This window comes from Solanum pennellii, chromosome 5 (genome assembly GCF_001406875.1).
Source record: "Solanum pennellii chromosome 5, SPENNV200".
Taxonomy (NCBI): Eukaryota; Viridiplantae; Streptophyta; class Magnoliopsida; order Solanales; family Solanaceae; genus Solanum; species Solanum pennellii.
Window position 1 is genome coordinate 61,031,202 of NC_028641.1, and position 8,144 is coordinate 61,039,345.

Below are 8,144 nucleotides of genomic sequence, written 5' to 3' on the forward strand. Positions count from 1 at the left end.
TATATATATATATATATGTATATATATATATATATATATATATATGTATATATGTATATATATATACATATATATATATATACATATATATATATAGGGAGTTTACTTAGACTCCTTGCATAGGAAGTAAAATAGGCTTCTCGTTTAATTAACATAACTAACATATAAGGAGTTAGTCTAATTATATCGTCTGACATTAAACCATCTAAACGAAGTACAATATTTGGGCGTAGCCCTTCCACAAGTACATATTGCCACAAGAGCTTACAACAATGTTTTCAAAAATAAGAAAGAAATGAATGTGTTTAGACAATATCAATACTACTAGAGTAGATCAATAGCACCATACTCGAACTTGGAGGACTAACCAACTACTTGGAGGAAGAAGTTCAAGTATCCTTGATAAATGGCCTAAAAACTCTTTAATGACCGGAACCTAAAATGTTTGGGGGAAAGGGAAGAAATATGAGTTAGTACAAAACATATTAACTAAGAATCACTCTTATGCATAAAATCATTAATGAATGAGAAAAAAGAACAATTTAGCCAAAACCATGCTTTATGTTCAATCACTCTACGTATACATGAATAGAATATTAAAGTCAACCCAACATGATACAGTTTAGTCAAAAAACCATGCTAAAATGCATTTTCCTAACAGCAAACTCTCCTCTATAACATACAATTTTGACACTCATCTCGTCCACCACAATAGTCACCATGCTGCTACATAAACATTAATCCCTCTACATCGACAATAATCACGTTATAGTGGAACAAACCCTAAAAGAACCATCCGAAAATAATTTCAATTCCCCCATTTTACAACACACGTCTCACTCACTATGCTCAGAAAATACCCCCATTAATGTGTTCTCTAACACCTCAATCAAAAACCTAGTTAAATCATTGTATAGATACAAGATTCTAATACACCACAATTACTCTGATTTCCTCATAATGCGGACAAGGTTGGGGAATGATTGAATACTACAAAAAGTTTTTAAGGCATCACTTTTCCCCTCGTTGGCATTTCTTTAACGACGGAACCTTATCGTTACAATAGATACCAATTTACCCATCATTCATCCCCGAGTGACATAACTAAGGAAAAGCAGGCTACTGAAAGAACAAGGCAATGCTTGATTGGACAAACAATGTATGTTACTTGTCTCACATACCCCTCTCGATTACCAAAGTAAAATTTTAAATTGGACGATTCTTCCATTGAACTTTCATGGAATTAATATCCTTTGTACTCAACTTATGCTCATCACTATTAAGAATAGAAACATGTTCGTCCTCTATTGGAGGTCTTTATCTAGAACGACTGAGTCCCACTTAATGATATAATCCATGTCACCATGATATCTCTTCTACATAGACACATCAAATACCGAATACACATCAGATAGCTTTGAGGGTAGAGCTAATCTACACGCCACCGCCTTTAACATTAGAGAACCTCATAGGGACCAATGTACCTAGGTCTTAGATTTTGCTTTTTACCAAATCTCATCACCCCCTTCATGGGTGATACCATACGAAAAACATTTTCACCTATCTAGAACATTGTGTCTCTTACGTTATGATCTATGTACTTTTTTTGTCTACTCTGAATGTCTAAAAGTTTAGATTGAATACTCCTCATCGTATTTTGAGCAATAATAACTACATCAACCCCTGAGGTTTAACATTTCTAGCCTCAAACCAACCTATAAGTGATCTACATCCCCTCACATATAGCACATCAAATGGTGCATTGTTAATCCTGGAGTGATAGATATTATTATAAGCGAAATTCCACAAGGGTAAGAACTTATCCCAATGCCTTAAACTCAACCACACATTTTCTTTATATGTCTTCAAATGCATGGATAGTCATCTCGGATTGTACATCTATTTTGTGGATGAAAGGTTGTACTAAAAGTAATTTCCCACAATTCTAGCTAGCACCCCACCACATTAAGAGATGCCCAACTGCATGACCTTAACCTCTAAGGCTTGGATTTCCTAGGCCAAAGGTTTCTTGGTTACACTCAAGTAACCTAAGCTACCCATTCAACCCTCAACCACCGGTAATCTGTACAATTCTCATACTGCTGGTAACTCTATTGGGGAAAGGGATACATGTTTAGAATATTGACCCTATTCAACCGCCAGTAATCTATACACGTTCTCATACTGCCATCCTTTTTCTTAACAAACAACACTAGGCATCCTATGGGATGTACTAGGACAATCAAATCCCTTGTCGAGAAGCTCTTGGATTGGAGGCTTAAACTCTCTCAATTCTACCAGACCATGTGATATGGAGGGATGGAAATAGGATGGTTACTGGGATCTATGTCAATATAAGATTCTATACCTCTGTAAGGAAGTATAGGAGGAAAGTCATTAGGAAATACTTTTCTAAATTCAGACACCACCAGAATAGACTCAATAGATGGAGACTCAACCCTAACAACCCTCACATCAACCAAATAAGCTCAACAACTACAATCTACTAATTTACCATTCCGAATGAAGGATATAATCTTATTTAGCTTAGAATTGTCACCCTTTCCAAGTCTAATAATTCCCTTGTAGTAATTTCTAGAGTCACAAACGTAGTAGTTAAGCACCTAAAAATAGTGGGAAAACAAAGTAATGCCTACAATAATGTAAAAATCTTCCATATACAAAATCATTAAATCATACCAAGTGTAAAAACCCATAAACAAAATAAGATATAGATGATAGTCATGGATGACTATGATTGACTCTCCAAATGGGTAAAAACATGGATAGGGGCATTATGTACATCACAAATCATATCAAATTTGGATGCAAAACTAAGTATACATAAGAGTATGTTGAACCCGGATCAAAAAATAAATAATCCATTCGGTCACAGAGAAGAATAGTAGTTATGATCACAACGCCAGATGCCTTTGCCTCATTCGTTCGCAAAAAAGCATACATGTAAGATCCCAAAAATAACTTAGGTGAACTAGAGACGAAAATGTTGGTCATGGTGTTATAAGGTCCTAAAGTTGTATAAGATATGGTATTAAGTCATTTTCTAAGTGTTTAGGTGCATTAGAAGTCAAACGTCAAGGGAAGAATAAGACGTTTGACGACTAAGTTACTTATGTGCCTCATAAGTGGTTTTATGTGTTTATGTGTGTTTCATGAGGTTAATAGGTCCTTATGTGAGTTATTATGGTGTTTATAGGATGGTTTTCAAGTTTCGTGAAGTTTGGAAGTCAAATGTCCAAGAACATTGATGACCTTCAAAAGTTTTGCCTTGAAACGACCTTGTGTGTCTAGGTATGTTTCGACGAGTTTTACGTGTTCGTTTTGGGTGAAATTCATGTGAGAGGTCGTAAACTCGTATAAGAGATGTTTGGGTTTGAAACATCCGGGAGAATATCTCAAAGAACCATCCAAGGGTCTTTGAGGAAGGACACAAAGTCGGTGCGAAGGCCCAAGACAGCCCAACCAACGGATGGCAATTGACGCCCCATTGGTGGTGGTACGTCGATGAAAACTTGGGTGTATGGGGTAGGAAGCCAAGTAAAAGTCTCATTTCTAGACCACGGACCAACATGATACTCTGTTGGTGAAGGGACGGACTGTCGATAGGCAACCGTTAATGGGATTGTCTCCTACGTGCAGTTCACTGCCAAGTGAGGGGTGAACTTGTCTATTCACCCCACTTCCAAATAAGATGTTTGGCAGTTACTAAGGGGTCTTTTGGATATTTTAAACATGTGTATAAGTCCTTAAAACTTAGAAGATTTCATTCTTCCAAATTAAAACCCCAAATCCCCTAGAGATTCCCTAAAACTCCATTGTAGTCAAAACTCAAGGAAGGGCTTGGATTGAATAACATAGTGGAGATTCTTCATAAAATTGAAAAATTAGCTTCATCGAGGTATGGTTTTTGATCCTTAAAACTCTATTCATCAAGGATCCCAACTTTCAAAGATGTTTTCTAAAGTTTTCAAAGTTGAATTGTTTAATTTCATGATCTATTCCATGGGTTGTTGCATTAAGTGTCTTTGAACATTAAATAATGATTGAATTTTTATTGTATTGATGATTTCAAACTAAAATAACCAATGAACCCATGAATTGGATGAACCCTAATTTTTTACTAAGATATGGGTTACTTGATATTGACCTAATGTTGATGAATTCTAATGTAGTTATAGGTAGGCTACTCATTGATCTAATAATAATAGTAAATTTACATATAGGTTGCATTATATCGGTGAATTGTAGTAAATTTACCTAGTTTCATGAATATTGTATAATTGTATTGAATTGTTTGTGATGGCCATGTGTAAGAGCCTTGTGATATCGAATTGGGTGATTTGGCATTGGACTGAGGTATGAAGGATGGGGTGGTGGTACGCTTCCCTATTTCATTTATTTTATGATCACTAGAATTCATTTATATTGTTATTTGTATGGTCCACTTGTGGTGGCAGTTTGATGTACTTTACTTGCAATTAAATTGGCCTTGTCGGTGTTAGTTTATGCAATATGATGATCATGGCCTTGTCGGAAAACTACTTGAAGTATTATGATGATTACGTGAAGTATGATAATTTCTATCTACATGATAAGTAATTTGAAGGTATATGTGTTCTATTGATGTTATGGAGGTGATCATGTTAGACTATGAATGTGGCTTTGTGTGTATAGTGTTAGGGTCGATGTATGTTATTCCTACTTGACTATATAAGTCTAACGGTCATATTTATGAAGATATTATAGTGTATAGGATTACTTAAAGATTATAAGAGTTATTTTCTATCTGCTTCTAGAATGACATGTATTATGAGTTAGAGTGAAGTATATGGTGTCTTGTCGTGGTTGACTTGTGTTCCTTGCTTGATGTATGTATGAAAGTGAAATGTGATGTCTTGACTTAGGATGCTAATGTTTGTTAGTATTGAATGTATGAACGATATGTGACCTTAAATGAAGTTAAGAGTGAAGTAAAGTGTTGCTTTTACTAGCAAAAAGTGTGGCATTTGATAAAAGGCTACACTTTTGAACTTTGAGCAACACCTTTTAGGGGGGGGGGGGGGCAATGGAAGCATAAACTTTAACATTAGGCAACAATTTTTAAATGTCGCCATCTTTTGCTATACTTATAAAGCGTAGCCAAAGAGGTATAAGGCACCACTTTCTTGTGATGCATTAGCAACACTTTTTGTTTTATTATACTAGACTTAAATGTGTGGCCTTTGCTTTGTTATTGGTTACATTTCAAAGTGTTTCTTTTATATCTCATCTAAAACAACACTTATAGAGTGTGGAAATGTTTCGTAGAAAATTTGTTGCCAAAATTTTTCATCTTTAACAATAATAATTTTTATTTGCATATAATAAATAATCATATAATTAAATATATAAGTGATCTAAACCACAAAATTAGCTAATAAATAAATCAAAGCTATATATTATAAATAATCTTTGAAAATATGTCTTCTACAACAAATACATAGAAAATGATTTCTTAAAAATCTCTAATATCAATATATACCAGAAAATCAAAGCCATTCAAACAAATATGATAATAGTAAAAAATTCTTCAGCATGAATACAATAGATCGAATTTACTTCTGACCACTAATCAAAATTCAATTACCAACATTTTCCTGCACATTTAAAATAAAATTTTAAGTTAGTGAAATAAATCATGAATTTAATATGCTCAATACTAGTGATTTTTAACAATCAGCAGATTTTGTCATGAATTGCATTTTCTGCGGATAGGGTTCCTTAGTCCTTTGTAGAGGATGGCATTGAGAACTATAATTGCAGTTGTTATTTCAAGGAAAAAATAACATAACGACGAAGGGAAGCTTTTTATTTTATTTTTACGGACATAAAGATGTTGATATAGGGTTTTCACCATAATCTTAATGCTTAGATATGCAAGATATATCATTGAGTTTTTCATTTCCAGTGTCATTTTGTTTGGATGGCAAAACCACTTACTGCTTCTCTTCAATGCTAACTCCAAGTCCACTTCACGCCAAAGAACAGTGGCAGCAAGAGATTAATCTGAAGATACTTTAATGCAAACATGTAAATCAGGATAGCGGTGGCACAAAACAAAGAATGAAAAAAAGAGGGAACTCAACACAAAAAAACATTAAGTGTATGATTTTTTATCAACGTAACCTTGGATATCGAAAGATCATTCAAACTGAACCTCCAGATCATGTCCCGACCATTCTTGCAACTCAAATTCAGAAGTAGCCCATGGTTTCTTAGCAACCTATCTGGAAACCCATTTTTGTGTGCAGGCAAGTATAGAAGGGCTCAACTCTTACCAAAATTTCTTGTACTTTATTATCCAAGATTGCAGCAGCTATATAAGAGGAATTGATTATTGCATATTGGAGCAGCTGAGTTAAGTGTAAGCTATAACCTACTGTATATAATGTAAACTGATTCTAAAACATGTACACTGATTCTATAAACTACAGAAACAAGATCCAAGTAGAGAAGCTCAAGCCAAAACTACAAGGGAAACAACCAAAAGTTCAACAACAAGGTAATTTTGATTCAAAAAACTGTTGTGAAGGCTTGGAGTTAGCTACATATTCCAAAAACTAAAACCTAAAATTCAATTCAAAAATTCTGTTAGATTTAGCTACTTATTTGAAGCATCATTGAGAAAACATAAAAAAAAGTTTTATTACTTAACTTTAGTTTTACAAAATAAGAAATTGGTACACTACACCATTTTCGGCCTACAGCAACACCACGTAACTGTAGCCTAAACTAGCAAAAAGTGTGGCCTTTGATAAAAGTCTACACTTTTGGACATTCAGCAACACTTTTTAGGGGCTGCCCAAAAGAAGCGTAACCTTTGACATTAGGCAACACTTTTTAAATGTTGCCATCTTTGGCAACACTTATAAAGCGTAGCCAAATAGGTATAAGGGCACGCTTGGAAGATGTGCATTAGCAACACCTATTTTTTGTTACACTACACTTAAAAGCGTTGCCTTTTCAGATTTATTGGTCACACTTTAAAAGTGTTTCCTTTTATTGGTCATCAATTGCAACATTTATAAAGTGTAACTTTATATCTCATCTATTGCAACACTTATAAGGTGTTACTTTATATGTCAGCTATAGAAACACTTATAAATTGATACATTATATCTCATCTATAGCAACACTTATAAAGTGTTGATTTTATATCTCATCTAGAGCAACACTTACAAAGTGTAACTTTATATCTACCTAAAGCAACACTTACAAAGTGTAACTTCAACATTTATAAGCCTACATGTAGCACAAATATGTATAATATATTTACATACATACAAGTGACCTAAAACACAAATTGAACTAATTAATCATTAAATTGAAGTTATATATTTCAAATAAACTTCGAGAAATATTTCATGTACAATCAAAAGATAGTATGTGTTGTGTACACNTTCAAACGTATATGACAACAATACAAAAATTTCTTCATCTTTTGCCACAATGGATCGAGTTTACTTCTGGCCAAATTCAAATTCAATTACCTGCATTTTCCTGCACATTTAAAATAAAATTATAGGTTTGTGAATTAATTGTTGAAGTGCATAATCAGAGAGGATTCACTGTAAGACAACCAATCAAAATCTAAATGCAATTTCAATGTAAAAACTACACATTATAAGGACTACAACATTTGTGCAGTCTTCTGTTGTTGGCTCTCAAAAATTAAACTTCAAAAGTTTATTTTGTGCAGTCTTTTGTTGTAAACTTCAATGTGAAAATTACACACAAGTAGTTCAAACAAACAAGTGATGAACACTGGAAACAAGGTTCATAACATAGTTTAGAAGTGTCCACAAAAATCAATACATAACAACATGACATGATATTTTCAAAGAACTGCAGCATAGTGCAGCTGCTGATGGAAGATGGGGAAGTCTGACTAAGTGTAAGGTTACAGAGTTGTCACGACCCAAAACCGAGCCGCGACTGGCACCCACACTTACCCTCCTATGTGAGCGAACCAACCAATCTAAACCCTAACATTTAAATTTAATATCAACAGAAAGTAATGCTAAAGACTTAAACTCATTAATAAAAATCAATTCAATAACTTCTAAAATTCAACATCTATTATT